The sequence below is a fragment of the Pseudophryne corroboree genome, unplaced genomic scaffold (genome assembly GCF_028390025.1).
Source record: "Pseudophryne corroboree isolate aPseCor3 unplaced genomic scaffold, aPseCor3.hap2 scaffold_179, whole genome shotgun sequence".
Taxonomy (NCBI): Eukaryota; Metazoa; Chordata; class Amphibia; order Anura; family Myobatrachidae; genus Pseudophryne; species Pseudophryne corroboree.
Window position 1 is genome coordinate 878,227 of NW_026968428.1, and position 17,546 is coordinate 895,772.

General features: G+C 50.0%; 25 non-coding genes and 5 pseudogenes across 25 annotated transcripts; all 30 read left to right on the forward strand.

Moving 5' to 3' along the window:
• The first annotated feature begins 32 nt into the window (after window positions 1–32).
• On the forward strand, window positions 33–167 carry LOC135002839 (U1 spliceosomal RNA; annotated as a pseudogene).
• Window positions 168–868: 701 nt separating this feature from the next.
• On the forward strand, window positions 869–1,032 carry LOC135002416 (U1 spliceosomal RNA). The gene has a single exon (XR_010203611.1). It is a non-coding gene; the product is annotated as a U1 spliceosomal RNA (small nuclear RNA).
• Window positions 1,033–1,184: 152 nt separating this feature from the next.
• On the forward strand, window positions 1,185–1,347 carry LOC135002767 (U1 spliceosomal RNA). Its single transcript, XR_010203943.1, has one exon. It is a non-coding gene; the product is annotated as a U1 spliceosomal RNA (small nuclear RNA).
• A 671-nt stretch (window positions 1,348–2,018) lies between these two features.
• On the forward strand, window positions 2,019–2,182 carry LOC135002508 (U1 spliceosomal RNA). The gene has a single exon (XR_010203700.1). It is a non-coding gene; the product is annotated as a U1 spliceosomal RNA (small nuclear RNA).
• A 152-nt stretch (window positions 2,183–2,334) lies between these two features.
• Window positions 2,335–2,497, forward strand: LOC135002718 (U1 spliceosomal RNA). The gene has a single exon (XR_010203899.1). It is a non-coding gene; the product is annotated as a U1 spliceosomal RNA (small nuclear RNA).
• A 671-nt stretch (window positions 2,498–3,168) lies between these two features.
• On the forward strand, window positions 3,169–3,332 carry LOC135002509 (U1 spliceosomal RNA). The gene has a single exon (XR_010203701.1). It is a non-coding gene; the product is annotated as a U1 spliceosomal RNA (small nuclear RNA).
• A 152-nt stretch (window positions 3,333–3,484) lies between these two features.
• On the forward strand, window positions 3,485–3,647 carry LOC135002720 (U1 spliceosomal RNA). The gene has a single exon (XR_010203901.1). It is a non-coding gene; the product is annotated as a U1 spliceosomal RNA (small nuclear RNA).
• Window positions 3,648–4,317: 670 nt separating this feature from the next.
• On the forward strand, window positions 4,318–4,481 carry LOC135002541 (U1 spliceosomal RNA). Its single transcript, XR_010203731.1, has one exon. It is a non-coding gene; the product is annotated as a U1 spliceosomal RNA (small nuclear RNA).
• Window positions 4,482–4,633: 152 nt separating this feature from the next.
• On the forward strand, window positions 4,634–4,796 carry LOC135002616 (U1 spliceosomal RNA). The gene has a single exon (XR_010203804.1). It is a non-coding gene; the product is annotated as a U1 spliceosomal RNA (small nuclear RNA).
• A 670-nt stretch (window positions 4,797–5,466) lies between these two features.
• Window positions 5,467–5,630, forward strand: LOC135002585 (U1 spliceosomal RNA). The gene has a single exon (XR_010203773.1). It is a non-coding gene; the product is annotated as a U1 spliceosomal RNA (small nuclear RNA).
• Window positions 5,631–5,782: 152 nt separating this feature from the next.
• LOC135002520 (U1 spliceosomal RNA) lies at window positions 5,783–5,946 on the forward strand. Its single transcript, XR_010203711.1, has one exon. It is a non-coding gene; the product is annotated as a U1 spliceosomal RNA (small nuclear RNA).
• A 152-nt stretch (window positions 5,947–6,098) lies between these two features.
• Window positions 6,099–6,261, forward strand: LOC135002843 (U1 spliceosomal RNA). The gene has a single exon (XR_010203998.1). It is a non-coding gene; the product is annotated as a U1 spliceosomal RNA (small nuclear RNA).
• Window positions 6,262–6,932: 671 nt separating this feature from the next.
• On the forward strand, window positions 6,933–7,096 carry LOC135002483 (U1 spliceosomal RNA). Its single transcript, XR_010203675.1, has one exon. It is a non-coding gene; the product is annotated as a U1 spliceosomal RNA (small nuclear RNA).
• A 152-nt stretch (window positions 7,097–7,248) lies between these two features.
• On the forward strand, window positions 7,249–7,411 carry LOC135002674 (U1 spliceosomal RNA). Its single transcript, XR_010203859.1, has one exon. It is a non-coding gene; the product is annotated as a U1 spliceosomal RNA (small nuclear RNA).
• A 670-nt stretch (window positions 7,412–8,081) lies between these two features.
• Window positions 8,082–8,245, forward strand: LOC135002557 (U1 spliceosomal RNA). The gene has a single exon (XR_010203747.1). It is a non-coding gene; the product is annotated as a U1 spliceosomal RNA (small nuclear RNA).
• A 152-nt stretch (window positions 8,246–8,397) lies between these two features.
• On the forward strand, window positions 8,398–8,532 carry LOC135002829 (U1 spliceosomal RNA; annotated as a pseudogene).
• A 701-nt stretch (window positions 8,533–9,233) lies between these two features.
• LOC135002473 (U1 spliceosomal RNA) lies at window positions 9,234–9,397 on the forward strand. Its single transcript, XR_010203665.1, has one exon. It is a non-coding gene; the product is annotated as a U1 spliceosomal RNA (small nuclear RNA).
• Window positions 9,398–9,549: 152 nt separating this feature from the next.
• LOC135002792 (U1 spliceosomal RNA) lies at window positions 9,550–9,691 on the forward strand (annotated as a pseudogene).
• A 692-nt stretch (window positions 9,692–10,383) lies between these two features.
• Window positions 10,384–10,547, forward strand: LOC135002521 (U1 spliceosomal RNA). Its single transcript, XR_010203712.1, has one exon. It is a non-coding gene; the product is annotated as a U1 spliceosomal RNA (small nuclear RNA).
• Window positions 10,548–10,699: 152 nt separating this feature from the next.
• LOC135002721 (U1 spliceosomal RNA) lies at window positions 10,700–10,862 on the forward strand. The gene has a single exon (XR_010203902.1). It is a non-coding gene; the product is annotated as a U1 spliceosomal RNA (small nuclear RNA).
• Window positions 10,863–11,532: 670 nt separating this feature from the next.
• Window positions 11,533–11,696, forward strand: LOC135002558 (U1 spliceosomal RNA). The gene has a single exon (XR_010203748.1). It is a non-coding gene; the product is annotated as a U1 spliceosomal RNA (small nuclear RNA).
• A 152-nt stretch (window positions 11,697–11,848) lies between these two features.
• On the forward strand, window positions 11,849–11,990 carry LOC135002808 (U1 spliceosomal RNA; annotated as a pseudogene).
• Window positions 11,991–12,685: 695 nt separating this feature from the next.
• On the forward strand, window positions 12,686–12,850 carry LOC135002846 (U1 spliceosomal RNA). Its single transcript, XR_010204001.1, has one exon. It is a non-coding gene; the product is annotated as a U1 spliceosomal RNA (small nuclear RNA).
• Window positions 12,851–13,002: 152 nt separating this feature from the next.
• On the forward strand, window positions 13,003–13,165 carry LOC135002654 (U1 spliceosomal RNA). Its single transcript, XR_010203842.1, has one exon. It is a non-coding gene; the product is annotated as a U1 spliceosomal RNA (small nuclear RNA).
• Window positions 13,166–13,836: 671 nt separating this feature from the next.
• LOC135002450 (U1 spliceosomal RNA) lies at window positions 13,837–14,000 on the forward strand. The gene has a single exon (XR_010203643.1). It is a non-coding gene; the product is annotated as a U1 spliceosomal RNA (small nuclear RNA).
• A 152-nt stretch (window positions 14,001–14,152) lies between these two features.
• Window positions 14,153–14,315, forward strand: LOC135002681 (U1 spliceosomal RNA). Its single transcript, XR_010203865.1, has one exon. It is a non-coding gene; the product is annotated as a U1 spliceosomal RNA (small nuclear RNA).
• A 670-nt stretch (window positions 14,316–14,985) lies between these two features.
• LOC135002573 (U1 spliceosomal RNA) lies at window positions 14,986–15,149 on the forward strand. Its single transcript, XR_010203763.1, has one exon. It is a non-coding gene; the product is annotated as a U1 spliceosomal RNA (small nuclear RNA).
• A 152-nt stretch (window positions 15,150–15,301) lies between these two features.
• Window positions 15,302–15,442, forward strand: LOC135002805 (U1 spliceosomal RNA; annotated as a pseudogene).
• A 695-nt stretch (window positions 15,443–16,137) lies between these two features.
• LOC135002494 (U1 spliceosomal RNA) lies at window positions 16,138–16,301 on the forward strand. Its single transcript, XR_010203686.1, has one exon. It is a non-coding gene; the product is annotated as a U1 spliceosomal RNA (small nuclear RNA).
• Window positions 16,302–16,453: 152 nt separating this feature from the next.
• LOC135002651 (U1 spliceosomal RNA) lies at window positions 16,454–16,616 on the forward strand. Its single transcript, XR_010203839.1, has one exon. It is a non-coding gene; the product is annotated as a U1 spliceosomal RNA (small nuclear RNA).
• The last annotated feature ends 930 nt before the right edge of the window (window positions 16,617–17,546 follow it).

Consider the following 17,546-nt stretch of genomic DNA (forward strand, 5'->3'; position numbering starts at 1 on the left):
AGCAGCGACCCTCCCCAGCTGTAGCCCAACTCCTACTTACCTGCCAGGTGAGATACTATGATCATGAAGTTGCTTCTCCCAGGGCAAGGATCACCCATTGCACTCTGGGTGTGCTGCCCCAGTGATTTCCCCAAATGTGGGAAACTTTACTGCATAATTTGTATTTCCCCTGGTCGGCTCTCATATAATTCAGATCTCTTTGTCTCAGGTCTCTCTCCAGCCTAGTTTGCTGTCTGTTTCCACTTCTTTTTTCTTGAGCCCCTCCCTTCTATACCCTTGTGCACTATCCTGACTTCTCCTCCCGTCTGCTTACTTTGTGCCTTACAATTCACAATGCAAACTACAGGTAGTGCTGCAGGGCCCACACCCTTTTACTTGCCTTACAGAGCAGCTCTGGAGCTGTTACAGTGCCCAGCTGCTGCAAGAAATCAGCTTGAATGCTTCAGGGGCTGGGGCATGGCCAGCATGAGCCCCACACCGAAGGAGGGTGGGGGTGTTTAATGCGAACTAGGGGTCATCCAAGCGCCGCAAAAGGCAGCCATGCCCTGCATACTCCTTTTCTCTTTTCATATGCAGATGAGGGTTCCAGCCAACTTTGGCCCACTGCTTGGATGACATCACCGTATGCAAATCCGTCTTCTGCAGACCTTCCCCCAGGAATGCTTGCACTAGTTGTTGCATTTGGTTTGTTGTTTGGGGGTGCTTCAGTATTAGGTAGCCTTCTGCCCTCCCATGTTCATCTGAAAATATGTGTTCTCCCTGCAGTTGTTGTCCCCAGATGAGAGTTCCTTTGTGCTGCCTCAGTTGATCTCCTTTACTTGACAGAGATGTGCCTGAGCAGCGGCCCTCCCCAGCCCTATCCCAAATCATACTTATTTTGCATAGGAGATACCATGGTCATGAAGATTGTTCTCCCAGGGTGAGGTTCATTCATTGCATTCTGGGTATGCTGACCCCTGTGATTTCCCCAAATGTGGGAAACTTGACTGCATTATTTATGGTAGTGGGGGACTGTGTTTGTGCTTTCCTCTGGTCAGCTCTGGTAAAAGTCAGATTTCTTTGTCTCAGACCTTCCTCTAGCCTTGTTCTTCTTTCGAGAGTTCCCTTGTGCTGCCTCAGTTGGATCTCCTTCACTTGACAGGGGGGTGCCCGAGCAGCGACCCTCCCCAGCTCTAGCCCAACTCCTACTTACCTGCCAGGTGAGATACTATGATCAGGAAGGTGCTTCTACCAGGGCAAGGCTCACCCATTGCACTCTGGGTGTGCTGTTCCTGTGATTTCCCCAAATGTGGGAAACTTGACTGCATAATTTGTGTTTCCCCTGGTCGGCTCTCGTATAATTCAGATCTTTTTGTCTCAGGTCTCTCTCCAGCCTAGTTTGCTGTCTGTTTCCACTTCTCTTTTCTTGAGCCGCTCCCTTCTATGCCCTTGCGCACTATCCTGACTTCTCCCGTCTGCTTAATTTGTGCCTTCCAACGCACAATGCGAACTACAGGTAGTGCTGCAGGGCCCACACCCTTTTACTTGCCTTACAGAGCAGCTCTGGAGCTGTTACAGTGCTCAGCTGCTGCAAGAAATCAGCTTGAATGCTTCAGGGGCTGGGGCATAGCCAACATGAGCCCCACACCGAAGGAGGGTGGAGGCGTTTAATGCGAACTAGGGGTCATCCGAGCGCCGCAAAAGGCCGCCATGCCCTGCACGCCCCTTTTCTCTTTTCATATGCAGACGAGGGTTGAAGCCAACTTTGACTCACTGCTTGGATGACATCACCATATTCAAATCCATCTGCTGCAGGCCTTCCCCCAGGAATGCTTGAACTAGTTGTTGCATTTGGTTTGTTGTTTGGGGGTGCTTCAGTATTAGGCAGCCTTCTGCCCTCCCATGTTCATCTGAAAATGTGTGTTCTCCCTGGAGTTGTTGTCCCCAGATGAGAGTTCCCTTGTGCTGCCTCAGTTGAATCTCCTTTACTTGACAGAGATGTGCCTGAGCAGCGGCCCTCCCAAGCCCTATCCCAAATCATACTTATTTTGCATAGGAGATACCATGGTCATGAAGATTGTTCTCCCAGGGTGAGGTTCATTCATTGCATTCTGAGTATGCTGACCCGTATGATTTCCCCAAAAGTGGGAAACTCGACTGCATTATTTGTGGTAGTGGGGGACTGTGTTTGTTCTTTCCTCTGGTCAGCTCTGGTAAAAGTCAGATTTATTTGTCTCAGATCTTCCTCTAGCCTTGTTCTTCTTTCGAGAGATTCCTTGTGCTGCCTCAGTTGGATCTCCTTCACTTGACAGGGGGGTGCCCGAGCAGCGACCCTCCCCAGCTCTAGCCCAACTCCTACTTACCTGCCAGGTGAGATACTATGATCATGAAGGTGCTTCTCCCAGGGCAAGGCTCACCCATTGCACTCTGGGTGTGCTGCTCCTGTGATTTCTCCAAATGTGGGAAACTTGACTGCATAATTTGTGTTTCCCCTGGTCGGCTCTCGTATAATTCAGATCTTTTTGTCTCAGGTCTCTCTCCAGCCTAGTTTGCTGTCTGTTTCCACTTCTCTTTTCTTGAGCCGCTCCCTTCTATGCCCTTGCGCACTATCCTGACTTCTCCCGTCTGCTTAATTTGTGCCTTCCAACGCACAATGCGAACTACAGGTAGTGCTGCAGGGCCCACACCCTTTTACTTGCCTTACAGAGCAGCTCTGGAGCTGTTACAGTGCTCAGCTGCTGCAAGAAATCAGCTTGAATGCTTCAGGGGCTGGGGCATAGCCAACATGAGCCCCACACCGAAGGAGGGTGGAGGCGTTTAATGCGAACTAGGGGTCATCCGAGCGCCGCAAAAGGCCGCCATGCCCTGCACGCCCCTTTTCTCTTTTCATATGCAGACGAGGGTTGAAGCCAACTTTGACTCACTGCTTGGATGACATCACCATATTCAAATCCATCTGCTGCAGGCCTTCCCCCAGGAATGCTTGAACTAGTTGTTGCATTTGGTTTGTTGTTTGGGGGTGCTTCAGTATTAGGCAGCCTTCTGCCCTCCCATGTTCATCTGAAAATGTGTGTTCTCCCTGGAGTTGTTGTCCCCAGATGAGAGTTCCCTTGTGCTGCCTCAGTTGAATCTCCTTTACTTGACAGAGATGTGCCTGAGCAGCGGCCCTCCCAAGCCCTATCCCAAATCATACTTATTTTGCATAGGAGATACCATGGTCATGAAGATTGTTCTCCCAGGGTGAGGTTCATTCATTGCATTCTGAGTATGCTGACCCGTATGATTTCCCCAAAAGTGGGAAACTCGACTGCATTATTTGTGGTAGTGGGGGACTGTGTTTGTTCTTTCCTCTGGTCAGCTCTGGTAAAAGTCAGATTTATTTGTCTCAGATCTTCCTCTAGCCTTGTTCTTCTTTCGAGAGATTCCTTGTGCTGCCTCAGTTGGATCTCCTTCACTTGACAGGGGGGTGCCCGAGCAGCGACCCTCCCCAGCTCTAGCCCAACTCCTACTTACCTGCCAGGTGAGATACTATGATCATGAAGGTGCTTCTCCCAGGGCAAGGCTCACCCATTGCACTCTGGGTGTGCTGCTCCTGTGATTTCTCCAAATGTGGGAAACTTGACTGCATAATTTGTGTTTCCCCTGGTCGGCTCTCGTATAATTCAGATCTCTTTGTCTCAGGTCTCTCTCCAGCCTAGTTTGCTGTCTGTTTCCACTTCTCTTTTCTTGAGCCGCTCCCTTCTATGCCCTTGCGCACTATCCTGACTTCTCCCGTCTGCTTAATTTGTGCCTTCCAACGCACAATGCGAACTACAGGTAGTGCTGCAGGTCCCACGCCCTTTTACTTGCCTTACAGAGCAGCTCTGGAGCTGTTACAGTGCCCAACTGCTGCAAGAAATCAGCTTGAATGCTTCGGGGCTGGGGCATAGCCAACATGAGCCCCACACCGAAGGAGGGTGGAGGTGTTTAATGCGAACTAGGGGTCATACAAGCGCCGAAAAAGGCTGCCATGCCCTGCACGCCCCTTTTCTCTTTTCATATGCAGACGAGGGTTGAAGCCAACTTTGACCCACTGCTTGGATGACATCACCATATGCAAATCCATCTGCTGCAGGCCTTCCCCCAGGAATGCTTGCACTAGTTGTTGCCTTTGGTTTGTTGTTTGGGGGTGCTTCAGTATTAGGTAGTCTTCTGCCCTCCCATGTTCATCTGAAAATATGTGTTCTCCCTGCAGTTGTTGTCCCCAGATGAGAGTTCCCTTGTGCTGCCTCAGTTGAATCTCCTTTACTTGACAGAGATGTGCCTGAGCAGCGGCCCTCCCCAGCCCTATCCCAAATCATACTTATTTTGCATAGGAGATACCATGGTCATGAAAATTGTTCTCCCAGGTTGAGGTTCATTCATTGCATTCTGGGTATGCTGACCCCTGTGATTTCCCCAAATGTGGGAAACTCGACTGCATTATTTGTGGTAGTGGGGGACTGTGTTTGTTCTTTCCTCTGGTCAGCTCTGGTAAAAGTCAGATTTTTTTGTCTCAGATCTTCCTCTAGCCTTGTTCTTCTTTCGAGAGTTCCCTTGTGCTGCCTCAGTTGGATCTCCTTCACTTGACAGGGGGGTGCCCGAGCAGCGACCCTCCCCAGCTCTAGCCCAACTCCTACTTACCTGCCAGGTGAGATACTATGATCAGGAAGGTGCTTCTCCCAGGGCAAGGCTCACCCATTGCACTCTGGGTGTGCTGCTCCTGCGATTTCCCCAAATGTGGGAAACTTGACTGCATAATTTGTGTTTTCCCTGGTCGGCTCTCGTATAATTCAGATCTCTTTGTCTCAGGTCTCTCTCCAGCCTACTTTGCTGTCTGTTTCCACTTCTCTTTTCTTGAGCCGCTCCCTTCTATGCCCTTGCGCACTATCCTGACTTCTCCCGTCTGCTTACTTTGTGCCTTCCAATGCACAATGCGAACTACAGGTAGTGCTGCAGGTCCCACACCCTTTTATTTGCCTTACAGAGCAGCTCTGGAGCTGTTACAGTGCCCAGCTGCTGCAAGAACTCAGCTTGAATGCTTCGGGGCTGGGGCATAGCCAACATGAGCCCCACACCGAAGGAGGGTGGAGGTGTTTAATGCGAACTAGGGGTCATCCAAGCGCCGAAAAAGGCTGCCATGCCCTGCACGCCCCTTTTCTCTTTTCATATGCAGACGAGGGTTGAAGCCAACTTTGACCCACTGCTTGGATGACATCACCATATGCAAATCCATCTGCTGCAGGCCTTCCCCCAGGAATGCTTGCACTAGTTGTTGCATTTGGTTTGTTGTTTGGGGGTGCTTCAGTATTAGGTAGCCTTCTGCCCTCCCATGTTCATCTGAAAATATGTGTTCTCCCTGCAGTTGTTGTCCCCAGATGAGAGTTCCCTTGTGCTGCCTCAGTTGAATCTCCTTTACTTGACAGAGATGTGCCTGAGCAGCGGCCCTCCCCAGCCCTATCCCAAATCATACTTATTTTGCATAGGAGATACCATGGTCATGAAGATTGTTCTCCCAGGGTGAGGTTCATTCATTGCATTCTGGGTATGCTGACCCGTATGATTTCCTCAAATGTGGGAAACTCGACTGCATTATTTGTGGTAGTGGGGGACTGTGTTTGTTCTTTCCTCTGGTCAGCTCTGGTAAAAGTCAGATTTATTTGTCTCAGATCTTCCTCTAGCCTTGTTCTTCTTTTGAGAGATTCCTTGTGCTGCCTCAGTTGGATCTCCTTCACTTGACAGGGGAGTGCCCGAGCAGCGACTCTCCCCAGCCCTATCCCAAATCATACTTATTTTGCATAGGAGATACCATGGTCATGAAGATTGTTCTCCCAGGGTGAGGTTCATTCATTGCATTCTGAGTATGCTGACCCGTATGATTTCCCCAAATGTGGGAAACTCGACTGCATTATTTGTGGTAGTGGGGGACTGTGTTTGTTCTTTCCTCTGGTCAGCTCTGGTAAAAGTCAGATTTCTTTGTCTCAGATTTTCCTCTAGCCTTGTTCTTCTTTCGAGAGTTCCCTTGTGCTGCCTCAGTTGGATCTCCTTCACTTGACAGGGGGGTGCCCGAGCAGCGACCCTCCCCAGCTCTAGCCCAACTCCTACTTAAATGCCAGGTGATATACTATTATCATGAAGGTGCTTCTCCCAGGGCAAGGCTCACCCATTGCACTCTGGGTGTGCTGCTCCTGTGATTTCTCCAAATGTGGGAAACTTGACTGCATAATTTGTGTTTCCCCTGGTCGGCTCTCGTATAATTCAGATCTCTTTGTCTCAGGTCTCTCTCCAGCCTAGTTTGCTGTCTGTTTCCACTTCTCTTTTCTTGAGCCGCTCCCTTCTATGCCCTTGCGCACTATCCTGACTTCTCCCGTCTGCTTAATTTGTGCCTTCCAACGCACAATGCGAACTACAGGTAGTGTTGCAGGGCCCACGCCCTTTTACTTGCCTTACAGAGCAGCTCTGGAGCTGTTACAGTGCCCAGCTGCTGCAAGAAATCAGCTTGAATGCTTCAGGGGCTGGGGCATAGCCAACATGAGCCCCACACCGAAGGAGGGTGGAGGTGTTTAATGCGAACTAGGGGTCATCCAAGCGCCGAAAAAGGCTGCCATGCCCTGCACGCCCCTTTTCTCTTTTCATATGCAGACGAGGGTTGAAGCCAACTTTGACCCACTGCTTGGATGACATCACCATATGCAAATCCATCTGCTGCAGGCCTTCCCCCAGGAATGCTTGCAATAGTTGTTGCATTTGGTTTGTTGTTTGGGGGTGCTTCAGTATTAGGTAGCCTTCTGCCCTCCCATGTTCATCTGAAAATATGTGTTCTCCCTGCAGTTGTTGTCCCCAGATGAGAGTTCCCTTGTGCTGCCTCAGTTGAATCTCCTTTACTTGACAGAGATGTGCCTGAGCAGCGGCACTCCACAGCCCTATCCCAAATCATACTTATTTTGCATAGGAGATACCATGGTCATGAAAATTGTTCTCCCAGGGTGAGGTTCATTCATTGCATTCTGGGTATGCTGACCCCTGTGATTTCCCCAAATGTGGGAAACTTGACTGCATTATTTGTGGTAGTGGGGGACTGTGTTTGTTCTTTCCTCTGGTCAGCTCTGGTAAAAGTCAGATTTTTTTGTCTCAGATCTTCCTCTAGCCTTGTTCTTCTTTCGAGAGTTCCCTTGTGCTGCCTCAGTTGGATCTCCTTCACTTGACAGGGGGGTGCCCGAGCAGCGACCCTCCCCAGCTCTAGCCCAACTCCTACTTACCTGCCAGGTGAGATACTATGATCAGGAAGGTGCTTCTCCCAGGGCAAGGCTCACCCATTGCACTCTGGGTGTGCTGCTCCTGTGATTTCCCCAAATGTGGGAAACTTGACTGCATAATTTGTGTTTTCCCTGGTCGGCTCTCGTATAATTCAGATCTCTTTGTCTCAGGTCTCTCTCCAGCCTACTTTGCTGTCTGTTTCCACTTCTCTTTTCTTGAGCCGCTCCCTTCTATGCCCTTGCGCACTATCCTGACTTCTCCCGTCTGCTTACTTTGTGCCTTCCAATGCACCATTCGAACTACAGGTAGTGCTGCAGGTCCCACACCCTTTTATTTGCCTTACAGAGCAGCTCTGGAGCTGTTACAGTGCCCAGCTGCTGCAAGAACTCAGCTTGAATGCTTCGGGGCTGGGGCATAGCCAACATGAGCCCCACACCAAAGGAGGGTGGAGGTGTTTAATGCGAACTAGGGGTCATCCAAGCGCCGAAAAAGGCTGCCATGCCCTGCACGCCCCTTTTCTCTTTTCATATGCAGATGAGGGTTGAAGCCAACTTTGACCCACTGCTTGGATGACATCACCATATGCAAATCCATCTGCTGCAGGCCTTCCCCCAGGAATGCTTGCACTAGTTGTTGCATTTGGTTTGTTGTTTGGGGGTGCTTCAGTATTAGGTAGCCTTCTGCCCTCCCATGTTCATCTGAAAATATGTGTTCTCCCTGCAGTTGTTGTCCCCAGATGAGAGTTCCCTTCTGCTGCCTCAGTTGAATCTCCTTTACTTGACAGAGATGTGCCTGAGCAGCGGCCCTCCCCAGCCCTATCCCAAATCATACTTATTTTGCATAGGAGATACCATGGTCATGAAGATTGTTCTCCCAGGGTGAGGTTCATTCATTGCATTCTGGGTATGCTGACCCGTATGATTTCCCCAAATGTGGGAAACTCGACTGCATTATTTGTGGTAGTGGGGGACTGTGTTTGTTCTTTCCTCTGGTCAGCTCTGGTAAAAGTCAGATTTATTTGTCTCAGATCTTCCTCTAGCCTTGCTCTTCTTTCGAGAGATTCCTTGTGCTGCCTCTGTTGGATCTCCTTCACTTGACAGGGGGGTGCCCGAGCAGCGACCCTCCCCAGCTGTAGCCCAACTCCTACTTACCTGCCAGGTGAGATACTATGATCATGAAGTTGCTTCTCCCAGGGCAAGGATCACCCATTGCACTCTGGGTGTGCTGCCCCAGTGATTTCCCCAAATGTGGGAAACTTGACTGCATAATTTGTATTTCCCCTGGTCGGCTCTCATATAATTCAGATCTCTTTGTCTCAGGTCTCTCTCCAGCCTAGTTTGCTGTCTGTTTCCACTTCTTTTTTCTTGAGCCCCTCCCTTCTATACCCTTGTGCACTATCCTGACTTCTCCTCCCGTCTGCTTACTTTGTGCCTTACAATTCACAATGCAAACTACAGGTAGTGCTGCAGGGCCCACACCCTTTTACTTGCCTTACAGAGCAGCTCTGGAGCTGTTACAGTGCCCAGCTGCTGCAAGAAATCAGCTTGAATGCTTCAGGGGCTGGGGCATGGCCAGCATGAGCCCCACACCGAAGGAGGGTGGGGGTGTTTAATGCGAACTAGGGGTCATCCAAGCGCCGCAAAAGGCCGCCATGCCCTGCATACTCCTTTTCTCTTTTCATATGCAGATGAGGGTTCCAGCCAACTGTGGCCCACTGCTTGGATGACATCACCGTATGCAAATCCGTCTTCTGCAGACCTTCCCCCAGGAATGCTTGCACTAGTTGTTGCATTTGGTTTGTTGTTTGGGGGTGCTTCAGTATTAGGTAGCCTTCTGCCCTCCCATGTTCATCTGAAAATATGTGTTCTCCCTGCAGTTGTTGTCCCCAGATGAGAGTTCCTTTGTGCTGCCTCAGTTGATCTCCTTTACTTGACAGAGATGTGCCTGAGCAGCGGCCCTCCCCAGCCCTATCCCAAATCATACTTATTTTGCATAGGAGATACCATGGTCATGAAGATTGTTCTCCCAGGGTGAGGTTCATTCATTGCATTCTGGGTATGCTGACTCCTGTGATTTCCCCAAATGTGGGAAACTTGACTGCATTATTTATGGTAGTGGGGGACTGTGTTTGTGCTTTCCTCTGGTCAGCTCTGGTAAAAGTCAGATTTCTTTGTCTCAGACCTTCCTCTAGCCTTGTTCTTCTTTCGAGAGTTCCCTTGTGCTGCCTCAGTTGGATCTCCTTCACTTGACAGGGGGGTGCCCGAGCAGCGACCCTCCCCAGCTCTAGCCCAACTCCTACTTACCTGCCAGGTGAGATACTATGATCAGGAAGGTGCTTCTACCAGGGCAAGGCTCACCCATTGCACTCTGGGTGTGCTGTTCCTGTGATTTCCCCAAATGTGGGAAACTTGACTGCATAATTTGTGTTTCCCCTGGTCGGCTCTCGTATAATTTAGATCTTTTTGTCTCAGGTCTCTCTCCAGCCTAGTTTGCTGTCTGTTTCCACTTCTCTTTTCTTGAGCCGCTCCCTTCTATGCCCTTGCGCACTATCCTGACTTCTCCCGTCTGCTTAATTTGTGCCTTCCAACGCACAATGCGAACTACAGGTAGTGCTGCAGGGCCCACACCCTTTTACTTGCCTTACAGAGCAGCTCTGGAGCTGTTACAGTGCTCAGCTGCTGCAAGAAATCAGCTTGAATGCTTCAGGGGCTGGGGCATAGCCAACATGAGCCCCACACCGAAGGAGGGTGGAGGCGTTTAATGCGAACTAGGGGTCATCCAAGCGCCGCAAAAGGCCGCCATGCCCTGCACGCCCCTTTTCTCTTTTCATATGCAGACGAGGGTTGAAGCCAACTTTGACTCACTGCTTGGATGACATCACCATATTCAAATCCATCTGCTGCAGGCCTTCCCCCAGGAATGCTTGCACTAGTTGTTGCATTTGGTTTGTTGTTTGGGGGTGCTTCAGTATTAGGCAGCCTTCTGCCCTCCCATGTTCATCTGAAAATGTGTGTTCTCCCTGGAGTTGTTGTCCCCAGATGAGAGTTCCCTTGTGCTGCCTCAGTTGAATCTCCTTTACTTGACAGAGATGTGCCTGAGCAGCGGCCCTCCCAAGCCCTATCCCAAATCATACTTATTTTGCATAGGAGATACCATGGTCATGAAGATTGTTCTCCCAGGGTGAGGTTCATTCATTGCATTCTGAGTATGCTGACCCGTATGATTTCCCCAAATGTGGGAAACTCGACTGCATTATTTGTGGTAGTGGGGGACTGTGTTTGTTCTTTCCTCTGGTCAGCTCTGGTAAAAGTCAGATTTATTTGTCTCAGATCTTCCTCTAGCCTTGTTCTTCTTTCGAGAGATTCCTTGTGCTGCCTCAGTTGGATCTCCTTCACTTGACAGGGGGGTGCCCGAGCAGCGACCCTCCCCAGCTCTAGCCCAACTCCTACTTACCTGCCAGGTGAGATACTATGATCATGAAGGTGCTTCTCCCAGGGCAAGGCTCACCCATTGCACTCTGGGTGTGCTGCTCCTGTGATTTCTCCAAATGTGGGAAACTTGACTGCATAATTTGTGTTTCCCCTGGTCGGCTCTCGTATAATTCAGATCTCTTTGTCTCAGGTCTCTCTCCAGCCTAGTTTGCTGTCTGTTTCCACTTCTCTTTTCTTGAGCCGCTCCCTTCTATGCCCTTGCGCACTATCCTGACTTCTCCCGTCTGCTTAATTTGTGCCTTCCAACGCACAATGCGAACTACAGGTAGTGCTGCAGGTCCCACGCCCTTTTACTTGCCTTACAGAGCAGCTCTGGAGCTGTTACAGTGCCCAACTGCTGCAAGTAATCAGCTTGAATGCTTCGGGGCTGGGGCATAGCCAACATGAGCCCCACACCGAAGGAGGGTGGAGGTGTTTAATGCGAACTAGGGGTCATACAAGCGCCGAAAAAGGCTGCCATGCCCTGCACGCCCCTTTTCTCTTTTCATATGCAGACGAGGGTTGAAGCCAACTTTGACCCACTGCTTGGATGACATCACCATATGCAAATCCATCTGCTGCAGGCCTTCCCCCAGGAATGCTTGCACTAGTTGTTGCCTTTGGTTTGTTGTTTGGGGGTGCTTCAGTATTAGGTAGTCTTCTGCCCTCCCATGTTCATCTGAAAATATGTGTTCTCCCTGCAGTTGTTGTCCCCAGATGAGAGTTCCCTTGTGCTGCCTCAGTTGAATCTCCTTTACTTGACAGAGATGTGCCTGAGCAGCGGCCCTCCCCAGCCCTATCCCAAATCATACTTATTTTGCATAGGAGATACCATGGTCATGAAGATTGTTCTCCCAGGGTGAGGTTCATTCATTGCATTCTGGGTATGCTGACCCGTATGATTTCCCCAAATGTGGGAAACTCGACTGCATTATTTGTGGTAGTGGGGGACTGTGTTTGTTCTTTCCTCTGGTCAGCTCTGGTAAAAGTCAGATTTATTTGTCTCAGATCTTCCTCTAGCCTTGTTCTTCTTTCGAGAGATTCCTTGTGCTGCCTCAGTTGGATCTCCTTCACTTGACAGGGGGGTGCCCGAGCAGCGACCCTCCCCAGCTGTAGCCCAACTCCTACTTACCTGCCAGGTGAGATACTATGATCATGAAGTTGCTTCTCCCAGGGCAAGGATCACCCATTGCACTCTGGGTGTGCTACCCCAGTGATTTCCCCAAATGTGGGAAACTTGACTGCATAATTTGTGTTTCCCCTGGTCGGCTCTCATATAATTCAGATCTCTTTGTCTCAGGTCTCTCTCCAGCCTAGTTTGCTGTCTGTTTCCACTTCTTTTTTCTTGAGCCCCTCCCTTCTATACCCTTGTGCACTATCCTGACTTCTCCTCCCGTCTGCTTACTTTGTGCCTTACAATTCACAATGCAAACTACAGGTAGTGCTGCAGGGCCCACACCCTTTTACTTGCCTTACAGAGCAGCTCTGGAGCTGTTACAGTGCCCAGCTGCTGCAAGAAATCAGCTTGAATGCTTCAGGGGCTGGGGCATGGCCAACATGAGCCCCACACCGAAGGAGGGTGGGGGTGTTTAATGCGAACTAGGGGTCATCCAAGCGCCGCAAAAGGCCGCCATGTCCTGCATACTCCTTTTCTCTTTTCATATGCAGATGAGGGTTCCAGCCAACTTTGGCCCACTGCTTGGATGACATCACCGTATGCAAATCCGTCTTCTGCAGACCTTCCCCCTGGAATGCTTGTACTAGTTGTTGCATTTGGTTTGTTGTTTGGGGGTGCTTCAGTATTAGGCAGCCTTCTGCCCTCCCATGTTCATCTGAAAATATGTGTTCTCCCTGCAGTTGTTGTCCCCAGATGAGAGTTCCCTTGTGCTGCCTCAGTTGAATCTCCTTTACTTGACAGAGATGTGCCTGAGCAGCGGCCCTCCCCAGCCCTATCCCAAATCATACTTATTTTGCATAGGAGATACCATGGTCATGAAGATTGTTCTCCCAGGGTGAGGTTCATTCATTGCATTCTGGGTATGCTTACCCCTGAGATTTCCCCAAATGTGGGGAAACTCAACTGCATTATTTGTGGTAGTGGGGGACTGTGTTTGTGCTTTCCTCTGGTCAGCTCTGGTAAAAGTCAGATTTCTTTGTCTCAGATTTTCCTCTAGCCTTGTTCTTCTTTCGAGAGTTCTCTTGTGCTGCCTCAGTTGGATCTCCTTCACTTGACAGGGGGGTGCCCGAGCAGCGACCCTCCCCAGCTCTAGCCCAACTCCTACTTACCTGCCAGGTGAGATACTATGATCATGAAGGTGCTTCTCCCAGGGCAAGGCTCACCCATTGCACTCTGGGTGTGCTGCTCCTGCGATTTCCCCAAATGTGGGAAACTTGACTGCATAATTTGTGTTTCCCCTGGTCGGCTCTCGTATAATTCAGATATTTTTGTCTCAGGTCTCTCTCCAGCCTAGTTTGCTGTCTGTTTCCACTTCTCTTTTCTTGAGCCGCTTCCTTCTATGCCCTTGCGCACTATCCTGACTTCTCCCGTCTGCTTACTTTGTGCCTTCCAACGCACAATGCGAACTACAGGTAGTGCTGCAGGTCCCACACCCTTTTATTTGCCTTACAGAGCAGCTCTGGAGCTTTTACAGTGCCCAGCTGCTGCAAGGAATCAGCTTGAATGCTTCAGGGGCTGGGGCATAGCCAACATGAGCCCCACACCGAAGGAGGGTGGAGGTGTTTAATGCGAACTAGGGGTCATCCAAGCGCCGAAAAAGGCTGCCATGCCCTGCACGCCCCTTTTCTCTTTTCATATGCAGATGAGGGTTGAAGCCAACTTTGACCCACTGCTTGGATGACATCACCATATGCAAATCCATCTGCTGCAGGCCTTCCCCCAGGAATGCTTGCACTAGTTGTTGCATTTGGTTTGTTGTTTGGGGGTGCTTCAGTATTAGGTAGCCTTCTGCCCTCCCATGTTCATCTGAAAATATGTGTTCTCCCTGCAGTTGTTGTCCCCAGATGAGAGTTCACTTGTGCTGCCTCAGTTGAATCTCCTTTACTTGACAGAGATGTGCCTGAGCAGCGGCCCTCCCCAGCCCTATCCCAAATCATACTTATTTTGCATAGAAGATACCATGGTCATGAAGATTGTTCTCCCAGGGTGAGGTTCATTCATTGCATTCTGGGTATGCTGACCCCTGTGATTTCCCCAAATGTGGGAAACTCGACTGCATTATTTGTGGTAGTGGGGGACTGTGTTTGTGCTTTCCTCTGGTCAGCTCTGGTAAAAGTCAGATTTCTTTGTCTCAGATCTTCCTCTAGCCTTGTTCTTCTTTTGAGAGTTCCCTTGTGCTGCCTCAGTTGGATCTCCTTCACTTGACATGGGGGTGCCCGAGCAGCGACCCTCCCCAGCTCTAGCCCAACTCCTACTTACCTGCCAGGTGAGATACTATGATCAGGAAGGTGCTTCTCCCAGGGCAAGGCTCACCCATTGCACTCTGGGTGTGCTGCTCCTGTGATTTCCCCAAATGTGGGACACTTGACTGCATAATTTGTGTTTCCTCTGGTCGGCTCTCGTATAATTCAGATCTCTTTGTCTCAGGTCTCTCTCCAGCCTAGTTTGCTGTCTGTTTACACTTCTCTTTTCTTGAGCCGCTCCCTTCTATGCCCTTGCGCACTATCCTGACTTCTCCCGTAAGCTTACTTTGTGCCTTCCAACGCACAATGCAAACTACAGGTAGTGCTGCAGGTCCCACACCCTTTTATTTGCCTTACAGAGCAGCTCTGGAGCTGTTACAGTGCCCAGCTGCTGCAAGAAATCAGCTTGAATACTTTAGGGGATGGTGCATAGCCAACATGAGACCCACACCGAAGGAGGGTGGAGATGTTTAATGCGAACTAGGGGTCATCCAAGTGCTGCAAAAGGCTGCCATGCCCTGCACGCCCCTTTTCTCTTTTCATATGCAGACGAGGGTTGAAGCCAACTTTGACCCACTGCTTGGATGACATCACCATATGCAAATCCATCTGCTGCAGCCTTCCCCCAGGAATGCTAGCACTAGTTGTTGCATTTGGTTTGTTGTTTGGGGGTGCTTCAGTATTAGGCAGCCTTCTGCCCTCCCATGTTCATCTGAAAATATGTGTTCTCTCTGCAGTTGTTGTCCCCAGATGAGAGTTCCCTTGTGCTGCCTCAGTTGAATCTCCTTTACTTGACAGAGATGTGCCTGAGCAGCGGCCCTCCCCAGCCCTATCCCAAATCATACTTATTTTGCATAGCCGATACCATGGTCATGAAGATTGTTCTCCCAGGGTGAGGTTCATTCATTGCATTCTGGGTATGCTGACCCCTGTGATTTCCCCAAATGTGGCAAACTCGACTGCATTATTTGTGGTAGTGGGGGACTGTGTTTGTGCTTTCCTCTGGTCAGCTCTGGTAAAAGTCAGATTTCTTTGTCTCAGATTTTCCTCTAGCCTTGTTCTTCTTTCGAGAGTTCCCTTGTGCTGCCTCAGTTGGATCTCCTTCACTTGACAGGGGGGTGCCCGAGCAGCGACCCTCCCCAGCTCTAGCTCAACTCCTACTTACCTGTCAGGTGAGATACTATGATCATGAAGTTGCTTCTCCCAGGGCAAGGATCACCCATTGCACTCTGGGTGTGCTGCCCCTGTGATTTCCCCAAATAGGGAAACTTGACTGCATAATTTGTGTTTCCCCTGGTCAGCTCTCATATAATTCAGATCTCTTTGTCTCAGGTCTCTCTCCAGCCTAGTTTGCTGTCTGTTTCCACTTCTTTTTTCTTTAGCCCCTCCCTTCTATACCCTTGTGCACTATCCTGACTTCTCCTCCTATCTGCTTACTTAGTGCCTTACAATGCACAATGCAAACTACAGGTAGTGCTGCAGGGCCCACACCCTTTTACTTGCCTTACAGAGCAGCTCTGGAGCTGTTACAGTGCCCAGCTGCTGCAAGAAATCAGCTTGAATGCTTCAGGGGCTGGGGCATGGCCAACATGAGCCCCACACCGAAGGAGGGTGGGGGTGTTTAATGCAATCTAGGGGTCATCCAAGCGCCGCAGAAGGCCGCCATGCCCTGCATACCCCTTTTCTCTTTTCATATGCAGTTGAGGGTTCCAGCCAACTTTGGCCCACTGCTTGGATGACATCACCGTATGCAAATCCGTCTTCTGCAGACCTTCCCCCAGGAATGCTTGTACTAGTTGTTGCATTTGGTTTGTTGTTTGGTGGTGCTTCAGTATTAGTCAGCCTTCTGCCCTCCCATGTTCATCTGAAAATATGTGTTCTCCCTGCAGTTGTTGTCCCCAGATGAGAGTTCCCTTGTGCTGCCTCAGTTGAATCTCCTTTACTTGACAGAGATGTGCCTGAGCAGCGGCCCTCCCCAGCCCTATCCCAAATCATACTTATTTTGCATAGGAGATACCATGGTCATGAAGATTGTTCTCCCAGGGTGAGGTTCATTCATTGCATTCTGGGTATGCTGACCCCTGTGATTTCCCCAAATGTGGGTAACTTGACTGCATTATTTGTGGTAGTGAGGGACTGTGTTTGTGCTTTCCTCTGGTCAGCTCTGGTAAAAGTCAGATTTCTTTGTCTCAGATCTTCCTCTAGCCTTGTTCTTCTTTCGAGAGTTTCCTTGTGCTGCCTCAGTTGGATCTCCTTCACTTGACAGGGGGGTGCCTGAGCAGCGACCCTCCCCAGCTCTAGCCCAACTCCTACTTACCTGCCAGGTGAGATACTATGATCATGAAGGTGCTTCTCCCAGGGCAAGGCTCACCCATTGCACTCTGGGTGTGCTGCTCCTGCGATTTCCCCAAATGTGGGAAACTTGACTGCATAATTTGTGTTTCCCCTGGTCGGCTCTCGTATAATTCAGATCTCTTTGTCTCAGGTCTCTCTCCAGCCTAGTTTGCTGTCTGTTTCCACTTCTCTTTTCTTGAGCCGCTCCCTTCTATGCCCTTGCGCACTATCCTGACTTCTCCTGTCTGCTTACTTTGTGCCTTCCAACGCACAATGCGAACTACCACGGGTACATTACTTAGACCTGCCATTACATGCGCATGGGTGAGTAGTAGTATTCAAGAATTGGTCGAATACCTTGTCATCCGATATAGATATCCTGGAGACATGGGATGCTCCTTACGTTAGATCATATCAAGGACACTGCAGCATACTTACGACTGCAAGGGATATAGGACTCTTGAGTTCACGGGCCAATTTCATGGCAGTCTCGGATAGGAGGGCATTGTGTATTCACCAAGGGAATGCTGATGCTGACTCCAAGAAGAAAGGGAGTCTCTTCACTATGAAGGTGAAGCCTTGTTTGGCGACGGCCTAGTTAATTTGATCTCGGCAGCTCCCGCAGGTAAGTCAATCTTCTTGCCCTATGTTCCCTCTCAACGGATGAAGACGCATCATTATCTAACGCAGTCATTTTGGCCCAATAGATATGCAAGAAGTTAAGATTCCCCTTTCTTTGCAGGTAGAGGAAGGAGAAGAGGGAAGAGGTCTGTAGCCTCTTCAAGATCGCAGGAGCAGAGATCGTCCTCTGCTTCTGCCAAATCCACTGCATGACGCTGGGGCTCTCTTGGAGGAGCCCACACCAGTGGGGGCACGTCTAAAACACTTCAGTCAGTTCTGGATTAATTTGGACCTGGACTCGTGGGTTTTACAAATAGTGTCCCAAGGGTACAAACTGGGGTTTCAAGACGTTCCCCCTCACCGATTGTTCAAATCGGCATTAGTCAGCAGGGAGAAGGCTTTTATTCAAGCCTCTTCGTGGTCCCGAAGCCGGAAGGCTCAGTCAGA